This window comes from Triturus cristatus, chromosome 2_2, assembly GCF_964204655.1.
Source record: "Triturus cristatus chromosome 2_2, aTriCri1.1, whole genome shotgun sequence".
Classification (NCBI taxonomy): Eukaryota; Metazoa; Chordata; class Amphibia; order Caudata; family Salamandridae; genus Triturus; species Triturus cristatus.
Window position 1 is genome coordinate 1,226,613,868 of NC_140582.1, and position 16,308 is coordinate 1,226,630,175.

Consider the following 16,308-nt stretch of genomic DNA (forward strand, 5'->3'; position numbering starts at 1 on the left):
ATGCCGTGCTGTCTGACGATGGTGGCTAGGGGGGCCATGTAGATGTTGAAGAGAGTTGGGCTGAGTGACGATCCCTTGGTAACTCCGCAGTTGATAATCGTGGGTTGGGAGAGGAAAGGTGGCAGTCTGATTCTTTGGCTTTTGTCGGTGAGGGAGGAGCGGATCCAGTCGAGGGCGGTCCTTGTATCCTGGCGTCTTGTAGTCTGGCGGGGAGTGTGCGGTGGGAGACGGTGTTGAATGCTGCTGACAGGTCGAGTAGGCTCAGGGCCGCAGTGTGGCCTTGGCCGAGAAGGGTGTGGATGTCGTCTATGGTGGTGAGTAGAGAGGTCTCGGTGCTGTGGTTGCTGCGGACTCTGGATTGAGAGGGGTCGAGGATGGAGTTGTCTTTGATGAACCTCGTTAGCTGTGCGTTGTCGGCCTTCTCAGTGACTTTTGCCATGAAGGGGAGTAGAGAGATGGGCCGGTAGTTCTTGAGGTCCATGGGATCTGCTGAGGGCTTCTTAAGCAGGGGCCTGACTTCGGCACGTTTTCAGTCGGGGTAGGGGCCAGTTTTGTAGGTGGTGTTGATGGTGTGTTGTAGTTCTGGTCCGATGGCCTTGGCGGCTTTGTGTTTGATGTGTGGTGGGCAGGGGTCTGTGGGGGCTCTCGAGTGGATGCCTTTCATGGTCAAGGTGGTCTCTTCGGTCGTTACCATTGTCCAGTAGGAGATGGTTGGCTGGCTGGCATCGACGGAGGGCGGGGTGTTTGCGGTGTCAGGAGTTTGGACGTTGAAGTTGTCGTAGAGGTTCTTGATTTTCACGTGAAAGTAAGATCCGAGTTTGTCACAGAGGTCCTGGGAGGAGGTGATGTCGGTGGTTTCACTGTGGGCTTGGTGAATACCTGGATGACGCTGAAGAGTTCCTTGGAGTTGCTCAAATTGGCAAGGATTTTGTTGTGGATGTAGGTTCTTTTGGTTGTTGGTGGCATTCTGTCATGACGTCCTTGTAGGTGCTGTGGTTTTCCGCCATCTTGCAGTTTCTCCAGTTTTCCTCCAGCCATCTGTAGATGCGTCTGGTTTCTTGGAGGTCGGCGATTAACCAGGTGGCTTTGCTGGGGCGCTGTCTATCAGAGATGCATAGCGGGCGAGTTTGGCAGCGCAGTTGGTGATCCATGTGTGGAGTTCCCTGGCTGCGAGGTTGGCGTCGGTTGTGGCGGTGGGGGTGTCGCAGTTGAGGGTGGAGTTGAGCAGGTCCTCGGTGACTCTGCTCCAGTTCTTTCATGGAGGGCATGGAGCAGATTTGGGTGGCTTTTGTTTGTCGACGAGGAAGTGTATGCAGTGGTGGTCAGTCCATGGGGGTTGTGTGGTGTGGCTGAAGTGGATGTTGTTTACTCCAGCGAAGATGGGGTCGAGGGTGTGTCCTGCCTTGTGGGTGGGAGTGGTGACGGGCTGTTTCAGTCCGATGTTGGTGAGGTTGCCTAAGAGGGCAGAGGAGTTGGGGTCGCTGGGGTTGTCGAGGTGGAAGTTCAGGTCTCCGATGAGTATGTAGTCTATGGAGGTGCTGTGTGGGGTGCGATGAGGTTGGTGATGGTGGTGGCGAAAGGTGCGCTGGGCTGGGGGGTCTGTAGGCAGGTCTGTAGGCAAGGGTGCCACGAAGAGTGGAGTTGGGGCTGGTCTGGATCTGGAAGGGTAGGTGTTCGGTGGTGGCGAAGGCGGCGCTCGTGGTGGAGAAGCAGAGGGAGTTGTGTGCGACGGCGATCTTCACGATTACAACCAGACAAGAAAAATAAAGCCTGAATGTTACCTATGCAGGATTGTAACATGCCCTCACTCCTCACTATCTGTATTCTGTGAGTAGTCTGTGCTCTCACATTAACTGCTTGCAAGCAGCAATATGTTGGCAGTTCAAGTATTGTTGCTGGTTACTCTTAATAGTAGTCACATACAGTACATGACAAGAGTCAAGGACACAAAACTACAGTTCAAAGAGGAGTGTACAAGTGGTTGGGAAAGAAAGTGATGGATGGAGGCTGGTACCCATGAGAGAGCTTATCGGTGAGCAATAGTGGACTCCTTCAAGAGATGCCGGGCTAAAGCAGCTACGGGGCGTATTCTGTAACTAAATCCTCGATTGAAAAATTCTAATGGAGAGAAGTGGCAATAACAAATTCAGTCCATTTTTGGGTGTCAAGAACGGTTAAATAAATATTACTGAAAATATGAATTTTTTGACATTTCCATTTCTAAAGAGGACATGATTTTCAAACAAGGGTTAGGATAAGTTTTTGGATTAGGGTTAGTGATATAGTTGTAGTTGACAAATTGCTACGGTAAATATTGAGATCAGTGATAGGTGTTTAGTAAGACTTGCTAAAGGGTTAGGGTAAAGTATTAGGATAAGGGCTAGGGGTACAAATGGAGTTGATGAATTGTTAGGATAAGAATTCTGATTGAGAATAGAAGTGTAGTTAGACCTGATGAAGGGTCAGACACATATTACAATTATGCATGAGCTGGTTAGAGTTGCTGAAGGGTTAGGGTAACTATTCCGATTAGGGATGGGGCTGAAGATTGAGTAAAGATAAAGTTGATCAAGGAGCAGGATTTGGGATAGAATTTTAGTTAGATTTGATGAAGGGTTATGGTATGCCTCAGTACTAGAGCACGGGTATATTTAGAGTTGATGAAGGGTTATGGCATGTCTTAGAACTAGAGCAAGGGTATATTTAGAGTTCATGAAGGGTTATGGTATGCCTCAGTACTAGAGCAAGGGTATATTTAGAGTTGATGAAGGGTTATGGTATGCCTCAGTACTAGAGCAAGGGTATATTTAGAGTTGATGAAGGGTTATGGTATGCCTCAGTACTAGAGCAAGGGTATATTTAGAGTTGATGAAGGGTTAGGGCATGTCTTAGAACTAGGGCAAGGGTATATTTAGAGTTCATGAAGGGTTATGGTATGCCTCAGTACTAGAGCAAGGGTATATTTAGAGTTGATGAAGGGTTATGGTATGCATCAGTACTAGAGCAAGGGTATATTTGGAGTAGATGAAGGGTTAGGGTATGCCTCGGTGCTAGAGCAAGGGTATATTCAGAGTTGATAAAGGGTTAGGGTATGCCTCAGGTATAGTCAGAGTTGATGAAGGGTTAGGGTATGCCTCAGTGCTAGAGCAAGGGTATACTCAGGGTTGATGAAGGGTTAGGGTATGCCTCTGTGCTAGAGCAAAGTTATACTCAGGGTTGAGGAAAGGTTAGGGTAAGCCTCGGTGCCAGAGCAAGGGTATACTCAGGGTTGATGAAGGGTTGGGGAATGCCTCAGTGCTTGAGCAAGGGTATACTCAAAGTTGATGAAGGGTTAGGGTTTGCCTCGGTGCAAGAGCAAGAGTATACTCAGAGTTTATGAAGGGTTAGGGTATGCCTCAGTGCAAGAGCAAGGGTATATTTAGAGTTGAGGAAGGGTTAGGGTATGCCCCAGAGACAGAGCACGGGTATATTTAGAGTTGAAGAAGGGTTAGAGTATGCCTCAGTGCTATTTTACAGTTGATGAAGGGTTAGGGTATGCCTCAGTGCTAGAGCACGGGTATATTTAGAGTTGAGGAAGGGTTAGGGTATGCCTCAGCGCCAGAGCACGGGTATATTTAGAGTTGAGGGGTATGCCTCAGTGCCAGAGCACAGGTATATTTAGAGTTGAGGAAGGGTTAGGGTATGCCTCAGTGCCAGAGTACAGGTATATTGAGAGTTGAGGAAGGGTTAGGGTATGCCCCAGAGACAGAGCACGGGTATATTTAGAGTTGAAGAAGGGTTAGGGTATGCCTCAGTGCTAAATTTAGAGTTGATGAAGGGTTAGGGTATGCCTCAGTGCTACAGCACGGGTAGATTTAGAGTTGATGAAGGGTTAGGGTATGCCTCAGTGCAAGATCACGGGTATATTTAGAGTTGATGAAGGGTTAGGGTATGCCTCCGTACTAGAGCAAGGGTATATCTACAGCTGATGAAGGGTTATGGTATGCCTCTGCACTAGAGCAAGGGTATATTTAGAGTTGATGAAGTGTTAGGGTAAGGATTAGAGAAAGCGGCTCAAGATTGATTGAAGCCAAAATGTTCCTTTGCTGAACAATATGCCGTCGCTAAGAGGAAAGCTTTGCAACAGCTTAACCTGCTGAGACATGTTACATATATTTTCCAGCTTGGCTGGATACAGTTGGCAAAAAACTATTTCACTACGTGGAGAAAGTTACATTTTTATAGAGAGAAATACTTTGCACTCAAGATAAAGCAAGACATTTGTTGGCTGATTTAGAGTTTGGTGGACGGTTTACTCCATAACAAATGTTACAGATGTCCCGTCTGCCACATTACGAGCCCTATAGCCTCTGGCCCTTGTAATCCGGCGGACCGAAATCCAAAACCATTGTAAAGGACAAAAAGCATAAACTTCTGTAGTTTGTTCGCAAAAAATTAAAAAAAACTGAACAGCAATTGGTCTTTGTATCGGAACATGAAATAGTAAGTACAACTTTGCTTCTCTGATTTCTTCAAAGAGGGTTAACCATGAAGGTGTGTCTTTACTCCATCTTTCTCTATAAATGCATATATCCGAGAGGCATCGCCGGTGGTGCAGCTATGTTCTTCCTACAACAGGACAGTGCCTTAGTAAGCTAAATACTCCCCAAATAATAAATATGTGTAAAATGCCACCCAACCAGCAACACTGCGCTAAAGCTCAATAGTTTCCTGACACAGCACATAATTTCACGCAGTGCGGTCACGGTTAATGAAAATGTTTTATAACCCGCAGGCGACTGCATGTTATTTATTTAAAACATTCACGGCTTGCGCATATCACTCTTTGCGGAGGACGGCTTGCCGGAGGATGCCTGACAGCAGAGGTTGTTTGCTGAATAGGAGTCGTTCAAGCTGCAATCACAAACAAGCATTGGCAAATTCCATAGCTTCCAACCTTGGTCTTATTTCTTTTTTTACAAGCATATTCCTTTGATATAACAAAGGTAAAAATAACAGAAAGAAAAATTCTTCGGCCTAAATTTAATGTGCATATGTTTGCAAAAAAGATTAAGAAAGAAACACAAGGACCAACCTTTCGCCTGCCTGAGCCAGACCAAATGGTAAAGGCCGGGTTGAGCAACAGGAAGTCTACATGCTCAATAGAAAACAAGGTCTGGTATTCAGAAAGACAGAGGAGCATACTTCCAAGCCCCTGTCACCGCAGGAGCTTCACTTTTTTTTTATTTCTCTTTGGAATAGCGCCATTTTACATATTTACAATGTGGAGCTAAGCCATTTAGCGTGGCTCAATGCCACCATTTAATATGCCTCTGCAGTAAACGGGCGTGCAATGGATGTTGCAGTGGGCGTTCCATTGCAAAACTTTTTGCTTTTTGACTGCCCCAGATGTACAAAGCCGCAGCAGCGCCAGAAACTAACATCATGGAAGGCCAGGCGTTAGAATGGCGTTATAAGGAGAAATTATCATTTTCTCCTTGTTTTTTTACTCTTTTAATATGTGTTTTATTCTGCAGCACACATAGAGCAAAAAGCCATTAAGCCATTATTGATGGTTTTTGTGTAGGAAGGCACCCTTGCGACATGGCGGCAGGGTGCCTGCGCAGGCACTAGACATCTTTTTTTGCTCCAGCGCTAGAAGAAACATGGGGGTGTGCCATATTCTTGTGAATACAGTGCATCCCTGCATTTTGAAAACTTTGGAGCGTGGACCTGCCAAATTTGGCCCAACTCTGTGCTCTGACTTTTTTTTTCTAAATATGACCCAGAGTATCTTATTCAAAATGTTACTTGTCATTAATACCCGGTCCGGAGGAGGAAACTGACTCCTGAGGAAGGAAGGAGGATGGTCCTTCTCCTACCTGGCCGCCAAGACCTGGAACTCCCTCCCTACCGACCTGCGCCTGACCCAAGACCACCTCTCCTTCAGGAAGAAGCTGAAGACCTGGCTGTTCGAGCAGTAGCGGCACCCCCCCCTCCCCCCCCCCCCCCAGCGCCTTGAGACCCTACGGGTATGTAGCGCGCTTTACAAGTGTCACTGATTGATTGATTGATTGAGTCACAGATATCTCTATTTGATGAACGCGTGGACACAGCGGTGGTCCTTTGCTGTATAACTTAAGATTGTCTTTTTCCACGTTATATGCATTTGAGTACCTACTTTGGCAGAGAGGGGCGGGTCCTGACTAATGCGGTACAAAAGGGGGTGATGGACTGAGCATCAGAACCAACCAAACACTCACACCCAGTCAACAGATCTGGGTTTGATCCATCACCATTCTTTAGCCCACTCTGCCACCCCAGTTCAGACATGCCCATATGCAAATCAGTCTGACCCTGTGCCTCATGGGAACAGTCCTACCCGAACTGCCAAGCCATGCCTTCCCTGGACCGGAAACAACCTTCCTAGGACCGGTTTCTGGCATTTCAGCCGTCTTCAGCCAGGCTTGCTTGAATCCAGTGGCAAAGTGAGCAAGGGACTCACATCTGAGCATACCCTGCCAACTTATGGCGAACAAAGCGGTACAAAAGGGGGTGATGGACTGAGCATCAGAACCAATCAAACACTCACACCCGGTCAACAGATCTGGGTTTGATCCATCACCATTCTTTAGCCCACTCTGCCACCCCAGTTCAGACATGGCCATATGCAAATCAGTCTGACCCTGTGCCTCATGGGAACAGTCCAGCCCGAACTGCCAAGCCATGCCTTCCCTGGACCGGAAACAAGCTTCCTAGGACCGGTTTCTGGCATTTCAGCCGTCTTCAGCCAGGCTTGCTTGAATCCAGTGGCAAAGTGAGCAAGGGACTCACGTCTGAGCATACCCTGCCAACTTATGGCGAACAAAGCGGTACAAAAGGGGGTGATGGACTGAGCATCAGAACCAATCAAACACTCACACCCAGTCAACAGATCTGGGTTTGATCCATCACCATTCTTTAGCCCACTCTGCCACCCCAGTTCAGACATGGCCATATGCAAATCAGTCTGACCCTGTGCCTCATGGGAACAGTCCAGCCCGAACTGCCAAGCCATGCCTTCCCTGGACCGGAAACAAGCTTCCTAGGACCGGTTTCTGGCATTTCAGCCGTCTTCAGCCAGGCTTGCTTGAATCCAGTGGCAAAGTGAGCAAGGGACTCACGTCTGAGCATACCCTGCCAACTTATGGCGAACAAAGCGGTACAAAAGGGGGTGATGGACTGAGCATCAGAACCAATCAAACACTCACACCCGGTCAACAGATCTGGGTTTGATCCATCACCATTCTTTAGCCCACTCTGCCACCCCAGTTCAGACATGGCCATATGCAAATCAGTCTGACCCTGTGCCTCATGGGAACAGTCCAGCCCGAACTGCCAAGCCATGCCTTCCCTGGACCGGAAACAAGCTTCCTAGGACCGGTTTCTGGCATTTCAGCCGTCTTCAGCCAGGCTTGCTTGAATCCAGTGGCAAAGTGAGCAAGGGACTCACGTCTGAGCATACCCTGCCAACTTATGGCGAACAAAGCGGTACAAAAGGGGGTGATGGACTGAGCATCAGAACCAATCAAACACTCACACCCAGTCAACAGATCTGGGTTTGATCCATCACCATTCTTTAGCCCACTCTGCCACCCCAGTTCAGACATGGCCATATGCAAATCAGTCTGACCCTGTGCCTCATGGGAACAGTCCAGCCCGAACTGCCAAGCCATGCCTTCCCTGGACCGGAAACAAGCTTCCTAGGACCGGTTTCTGGCATTTCAGCCGTCTTCAGCCAGGCTTGCTTGAATCCAGTAGCAAAGTGAGCAAGGGACTCACGTCTGAGCATACCCTGCCAACTTATGGCGAACAAAGCGGTACAAAAGGGGGTGATGGACTGAGCATCAGATCCAATCAAACACTCACACCCAGTCAACAGATCTGGGTTTGATCCATCACCATTCTTTAGCCCACTCTGCCACCCCAGTTCAGACATGGCCATATGCAAATCGGTCTGACCCTGTGCCTCATGGGAACAGTCCAGCCCGAACTGCCAAGCCATGCCTTCCCTGGACCGGAAACAAGCTTCCTAGGACCGGTTTCTGGCATTTCAGCCGTCTTCAGCCAGGCTTGCTTGAATCCAGTGGCAAAGTGAGCAAGGGACTCAGGTCTGAGCATACCCTGCCAACTTATGGCGAACAAAGCGGTACAAAAGGGGGTGATGGACTGAGCTTTGTTCGCCATAAGTTGGCAGGGTATGCTCAGACGTGAGTCCCTTGCTCACTTTGTCACTGGATTCAAGCAAGCCTGGCTGAAGACGGCTGAAATGCCAGAAACCGGTCCTAGGAAGCTTGTTTCCGGTCCAGGGAAGACATGGCTTGGCAGTTCGGGCTGGACTGTTCCCATGAGGCACAGGGTCAGACTGATTTGCATATGGCCATGTCTGAACTGGGGTGGCAGAGTGGGCTAAAGAACGGTGATGGATTAAACCCAGATCTGTTGACTGGGGGTGAGTGCTTGCAATGTTCAACACTCCGTCCATCATTTCCTTTGGTTTTTGCTTTGTTCGCCATAAGTTGGCAGGGTATGCTCAGACGTGAGTCCCTTGCTCACTTTGTCACTGGATTCAAGCAAGCCTGGCTGAAGACGGCTGAAATGCCAGAAACAGGTCCTAGGAAGCTTGTTTCCGGTCCAGGGAAGACATGGCTTGGCAGTTCGGGCTGGACTGTTCCCATGAGGCACAGGGTCAGACTGATTTGCATATGGCCATGTCTGAACTGGGGTGGCAGAGTGGGCTAAAGAACGGTTATGGATTAAACCCAGATCTGTTGACTGGGGGTGAGTGCTTGCAATGTTCAACACTCCGTCCATCATTTCCTTTGGTTTTTGCCCGGGTCCTGACTAATGCCATCACATCTCATCCTGAGGATGGCTCTCCAGGAAGAAACACGTCGACCACTCTGCGGATCAACTAAACCCCGCGCCTTGTTTTATTCACTGTTCTTTTGAGACCTGAGGGTCATCCAGGAGGTAGTTTAAACTCTGTCCTACACCGCGGTATCCCCTCTGCTCTGTTCAAAAAATCACACATGCACACAAACATCTGTAGGGCACACCCCAGAGACATCAAGCTCAAAGACCTTCTTGCTTCTTTGAGGCTTCAAATGTCCCCCCCCACACTGACCCAGGGGCATGGGTGAGGACGCGCCCGTGATGAAGCATGCCACCCTGTGGGTGGGTGAGGGCTGTCATACTACGAAAAGGATGTTCCTTCCTCTGTAGTCACAACGAGACCACCGTTTTCATACCCGGAGTATCTTTTGTGAAGCTTATGAGTTTCGGAGGACACACTCCTGGGGGTACCTCTCTGTTCCCTCTTGTTTAGATGAATTAAATGTTCTCAGCACTATCACCAACGTCACTGCCATGTTCGGAATGCCCCGCAGTCTGGCGATGGGATATTCTGGTACACCCAGGTGATGGTGATGCAGGAGTGTGGAGTGGAGATATGCGCCCACCGCCGTCCAAACTCCTAGGGTTCAAAGTGTGTTTCAGCCCCAATGGTGGGGAATCCTGGCGCGCATAAAGGGGCATATTAATAAGGGTTTTATCTCCGCTTTTTTGGCTTTAAAAGCCAAAGAAGCGGAGATAAAAATATCGCCCTATCAATAACAGGGTGCTAACATGCAAAATCGCATGTTAGCACCCTTTTTCACTATGCTTCCCTTTGCATCTCTAATGAAATGCAAAGTGGGCGTTCCAGAGCAAAATAATAGGAGAAATGTCGCTAAGCGACATTTCTGCTATTATCAAGCTTCACACTAACCCTGTTAGAGACAAAAAAAGCAGCGCTAACCACGGTTAACGCTGTTTTTTTACGTCTGCTAATTTTCAGATTTAGCCATGTAATCCAATGCGAGGTGGATTACATGGCTAAATCCACCATGGGCTATCAACAAGGATATCCCGATCCTTGTAGTTTTATCGCTGCATTACCAGCGATAACCTCCCAAAATGCCGCTATCGCTGGATTTTTATCGCCTGGGCGGTTAGCGTTGTTAATAACGCGATAACCAGGCGATATTATCCAGCGATAGCGGGCGTTAAAAAAATGTACGCTAAGCGCCCTTAGCGTTAATTTCCCCTGTTCCTTGTTAATATGCCCCAAAGTTATCACCCTGAGGTGAAAAGCCTTGAAATCAGACACCTGAGCGCTTATTGATGGCTGTTAATTTGAAACCAGTCTCCAGTTTTGGAAACCTTAGAACAAGCGCAGGATGAGGTCAAAGGTTGTCTAACACGTGTTGGCCGTTTGAGCAGCTAGGAGCTTAACATAGACAACACATATTTCATTAAAACGTTTCTCATAATTGAATCAAAAATACAAGTTTTGGACAACACTCTTTATGATCTCAATTTGTCTTTTTTTGCCATTTTCTCGAGGTTTTTAAGAGAACGAACCTCGTTGCCCTACCCGTCTGGAAAGACTTCTTGTGATGTGACAGCACCCCAGGTTTCAGGCTGAGATTACTGGGCTGGGAGTGTACCCACTAGGTCATACCCCAGGGGCCCCGAACGTGGCCTCCCCTCCTGAGACCAGTGCCTCAGACTTGTCACCATCTAACCTTAAGTAGCGGAGGGACGCGCATCACCACTCCATGCTTCAGGGCGCTCTTTTAGGGACGTGCATCACCACTCCATGCTTCAGGGCCCTCTTTTAGGGACGTGCATCACCACTCCATGCTTCAGGGCGCTCTTTTAGGGACGTGCATCACTACTCCATGCTTCAGGGAGCTCTTTTAGGGACGTGCATCACCACTCCATGCTTCAGGGCGCTCTTTTAGGGACGTGCATCACCACTCCATGCTTCAGGGCGCTCTTTTAGGGACGTGCATCACCACTCCATGCTTCAGGGCGCTCTTTTAGGGACGTGCATCACCACTCCACGCTTCAGGGCGCTCTTTTAGGGACGTGCATCACCACTCCACGCTTCAGGGCGCTCTTTTAGGGACGTGCATCACCACTCCACGCTTCAGGGCGCTCTTTTAGGGACGTGCATCACCACTCCATGCTTCAGGGAGCTCTTTTAGGGACGTGCATCACCACTCCATGTTTCAGGGTTCTCTTTTAGGGACGTGCATCACCACTCCATGCTTCAGGGCGCTCTTTTAGGGACGTGCATCACCACTCCATGCTTCAGGGCGCTCTTTTAGGGACGTGCATCACCACTCCATGCTTCAGGGCGCTCTTTTAGGGACGTGCATCACCACTCCATGCTTCAGGGCGCTCTTTTAAGGACGTGCATCACCACTCCATGCTTCAGGGCGCTCTTTTAGGGACGTGCATCACCACTCCATGCTTCAGGGCGCTCTTTTAGGGACGTGCATCACCACTCCATGCTTCAGGGCGCTCTTTTAAGGACGTGCATCACCACTCCATGCTTCAGGGCGCTCTTTTAGGGACGTGCATCACCACTCCATGCTTCAGGGCGCTCTTTTAAGGACGTGCATCACCACTCCATGCTTCAGGGCGCTCTTTTAGGGACGTGCATCACCACTCCATGCTTCAGGGCGCTCTTTTAGCCCAGGGATGGAATTAGAGCACAAGTCACATTTAAGAAGCTCTGAGGGTCATCTGTGAAGAGAAGGGCAGCGAACCCAAAGGAGCAGATTAGCCGCAGAGCCTGAATGTGTAAAATGAAGAGATTGCGGACGGTGCAGAGCCCTGGGGCAGACCCCTGTGGAGTGGACACTACAACATCCATCGACATACCTCACCAAAAAAGACCAGCACGGTACTGCCTGCCCAGTTAACCCTACAGATCTCAGAGGGTCCAACGGAATGCCACCCTCACCGTACGGCGTGCCCGCAGCAGATCCCCGGGTAGAATCGATGCACCATCCCCTCTTCGCGCCTCGTGCCAAGCAGGGCGCAGTAAGAGTGCAATGGGCTCTGATATTAGCAAAGGAAATGCCCCCACCTGCCGGTTTGCAGAAAGAAACAGGTGTTTTCGAGGTGCAACGGGCCCCTCGGACCTGTAGGCCCTGGGGCCACTTCCCGTGGTGCACCATTAATAGCTGCGTCCCTGGTCCTACACTGAGCTTTGACTGTCACTAGAACTGCTTCTGAGCTGTCTTTAGGTTTCAAGACCTCTTGCCCCAGGCCAAGAAATGCCCCCATTCCAGTGAGAGGTCACCCGGTCGCAAGTGTGTCTGTAGCATGTTGGCTCCTCTGGTAATGGGGTAACTGGTTGGAATGTGTGAGTCCAGCCGCGTCCAGTCCCTGTGTGTTCTCTGAGGGGTCATGGCCTATGTTGTGCTGTTCTGGCGTTGACCCCAATTTTGATGGCCCTTTGAAGGGGCGCTCTGATGGCAGCCAGGAGCTCTTGAAGAGACAGGTTGAGCCGGGGTCACACTGAGAACCTTGTCCAAGAGAGAGTTCACATTCAACTGAGTCTGGCCAGACTTTATCATGGCGGCTCTGAGAACACTACCTACCAACACGTCACCGCGCTTTTAGTGACTTTTGAAGCATTACAGCTAGAAGCATTCTTTTTTGGGGGGGTGAGGGGGGTTAAAATTGGAGGGTTGTGCGGCACACGGTGGATTATGTGGTAAATTCTCCAATTCCTTAATTATGCAAGGAACGCTGTAACAGCGGAATCCCATATTTCCAGTGGCCCTCTTTATTAGCCACTAAACCCCGTTGTGGTATTTGGTCTTGTTTTTATATATGTTTGTTTCTTTTTTTCCGTTCCTATCGCCAACAAGCTTTGGCGGCAGGGCGCTCAATAAATACTGATAACAGTGATAATAATAATATAATTAATGATAAATTAAAAAAAAACGGAATCACTTGGTGTCACATCCCTGTGACTTCCGTCTATGTGCTGAGCAGCAACATGTACCTGAAGGTAATAACTCTCTTGCCCTGCGCTCAAGAATTGTCATCTTTTTCATAAATTAAGCTTAAAACTAGGTACATGTCCAGTGTATGGATTTATTCCGATTGTACATCCCCCTAAACCTCCTGCCTTTCCTGCGCCCTCGTGACTCCTGTGAGATCTGTGGCCTTCATCCCTATAGCAGCCCCGAGGCGCTTCCGGTTAGCATCCTTACAGCAGCCCCGAGGGGCTTCCGGTTGGCGTCCTTACAACAGCCCCGCGGCGCTTCCCATTAGCATCCCTGCAGCAGCCTTGAGCGCTTCCGGTTAGCATTCTTACAGCAGCCTGGGCGCTTCCTGTTAACATCCCGACACCAGCCCCAAGGCGCTTCCGATTAGTGGCAGGACGTTTCCCTTTCAGTGGAGTGCAGTGCTAGCGCTGTGAGGCCTGCCCCACGCCAGGCTCTCTGCTTTGTGCAGTAGGACTGTGTGTGTGTAAAGTGCAGGTGTAAAGTCTTTTACAGGACAGCCGTCTCACCTGCATGTTGTAAACACAACACTTTACACCAGTGCAAAGTGTCTTGGTTAAACAGACGACTCCGCGTCCCTCGGAGACCGGAGCCCACACGCACCTCTGCCTGAGTGCCATCGCATTAACGAAGCGCATCACGCGCAGGCGCAGGGGAGTCCCTTAATGAAGCTGACAGTGTAAGTGCTTCACAGTGAGAGCCACAAACATGATGCTCTTTTTGCAGTGGAATTCTCGATGTGTTCGTCCCTTTTACGACATTGTAAAATGCTACACATAAATAAACCCACTCCCGGTAAGTGCAATGACACATTAGTACGTGGACTACCGAGATTTTAACAGATGCTGGCAAAGGCTGGAATAATTCTTTCTTTGCCAGGGGAAGGTCATTCTAAAGTCATTAAGCAGAGACTGGCCACCCTGCGTCCATCATGGTGTCTGTCCAGGCTGGATTCTTGAGGAGTGAAGCAGAGAGCCGAGGCGTCTCAATAGGTTGAAAGAAGGACGGACATTACATTTTAGTGGGATCAGGACATCTCTCCCTACATTTTGCCGCTGTGCTCCCTTCGCCTTTAAATGAAAAGGTATTTGGCTCAGAATCAAATATCTCAAGATTGCTCAGGTGAAGGCTTGGATAATGACCGGTTACTTATCGGTAATATTCATTACTCCGAGTGGTAGCCCTCCCCGTCCCAGTCCTAACTAAATGAGCATAGCTCCTCCCACCAGAAACTCCCAAGCAACAAAAACAAGCATTGAAAATGCAATAGGTCTCTCCTTTGATTAAGTTAAAGCCATTGGCTTTGCTAATGGTATTGTATAGCAAAGCAAATGGCTTTAACTTAATAAAAGGCGAGACCCATTGCATTTTCAATGCTTGTTGACGCTGTCATAAAGCATTTCATCCAAAATGCGCGGGCAGTGCTTATATAGTAATGCAATTAGATGAGGCATTGACGACTTTTAAATGACAAACTCTAACTGTGGGCATCAACTAAAGGAGACAATGTATAATGAGGGAAGGGCAACTAACAGATGCTAATGCCCTGCTTCACGACGACACGTGTCACACAATATTATATCTTATTTAAAATGTCTTGCTGACTGCAGCGCCACCCACCTTCCAAGAAGCGCCTGCGATCGTTTCCTTCTCGAGGAGGGAAAAGATCAGAAGGCGGGCGGGATCAGTGGATCGTTGGCAGTGGTCATGGTAAGAGATTAATCGCAGGACATCGAGCCCGGCCCTGCAGGATTAAGGGCCCAGACAGCGAGCTCTCTCTTCTCCTCTGCGCGGCTGACAGCAGCGATGAAGGATTCGCCATGGGAGTCCAGAGGGATCAACGTGCCCCGCCGGGGAGCGCAGATGATGGGCTGAAGGCAAGAGAAATCATGCATCATCTTGAGAGCTGTGATTTACCTAAACTCTAGGCCCCCGGTCAGCATAGTCCCTTGGCCGTGGCTGCTGAGCACTTGATGTGGCCTGGTGGGGAATTTGTCAAAGGACCGAGTGTGAGGAACCTCACTTGTAATCTTGGCTTCCACCCTTGCCCAAACTTGTGTGACCTTGGGGAAATTGCTTTTGCGTTGGCTGCTCTGTTTTTTTTTTGTCTCGTTTTGGAAACAGAAACAGGTATCCATCTAAAATATTTTGCGCTGCTCCGAGTTAAGTTTAATGCATTACTTGTTGTGGTTAGTTGAGGAGCACAACAACTTCAATCTCAGCCCCTTCTGAAGTTTTGGTAAAGACTTCACTAGCCGCATGAACGTCACGGAGTTCAGAAACATTCGTTTTTAAAGGACGAGGGGGTGAAAAATGCTACAAAACTCTGCCTTTTCGCAGAAATTAAAATTATCAAAAACAGTTTCCATGAGAGAATTCTCCCGCAAACAGAAACCCCCTTATCAAGTGAGCTGCGGCTACAGCCGTTGGGAGTATTGTAGGCTGCAAGCACAAACAAGCACTCCAGTGCCTGCCATCCACGTCTCCACGAGCCCTGCATATAATTTCACATCAAGTCAGACGGGGAGAGAAAAACAGTCGAGAGGACCGGAAACAAGAGTGAGGCGAAACAGACAAAGAGAAGGAAGGGTGACAAAAACCAAAAAAAGTGCGTCAAGTTGCTAATATCCCTACTGTGTCACGCCGCGGGTAAGAGATCCAATCCCGCTGGGCGTGGCTAAAAGGAGACAGGGTGGCAACAAGCAATGATTGCCATGCCTTCAGTGCAATCATTGCACTGCCTTTAGCATAATTTGTGACGTTAAACAACGCGCACGAATTAAAGCTGAAGGCAGAGGTAGGACGAGGCTTCTGGAATCGTATCAATTCCAAGAAGCCTCGTAAGATGAGAGCAGCGCATGCGCTTCTTACGTCACACGAGACCTAAAAACCATCCCTTCCCTCCAGGCCACACCCACACCCTGAGGCATATAACCATGTGACCCGCCAATCCCCAACCTGTACCACCAAGCACAAGAAGCCGAACAGGGAGGGAGGGATGGGGACCTGGACTGGGACGGGGAGGGCTACAACTCGGAGTAATGAATATTAACGGTAAGTAACCGGTCATTACCTCCTCGTCAGCCTTCCCCGTCCCAGTCCTAACTAAATGAGCAGAAACCAAAGCAAGAATCGGCTTCACTCAGTAGCAGACACAGACTTTATTCAATCACAGTAAAAGACACACAACCGGAGCAGAACGCAACACTGCGTCCCCAAACCCAGCAGAATCAGTCCCACCCACCAACAAAGGATAATGGGACATAAAGGTGTGAGGAGAACTCCAGGTAGCAGCCCTGCAGATCTCGGCCATGGAAGCCCCAGGAAAACAAGCCCAGGAAGCAGCCACCCCCGAGTCGATCTCCCCTGAACCGACCCAAGCCCCAACACACCACAAAGCTCATACGCAGCCCCCAGAGCCCACCGCAACCAACGA

At 49.2% G+C, this 16,308-nt stretch overlaps 1 protein-coding gene across 1 annotated transcript in view; it reads left to right on the top strand.

Moving 5' to 3' along the window:
- LOC146863455 (dedicator of cytokinesis protein 2-like) overlaps window positions 1-16,308 on the top strand; it is a 2,657,619-nt gene that overhangs the window by 507,747 nt on the left and 2,133,564 nt on the right. The window lies entirely within an intron of this gene.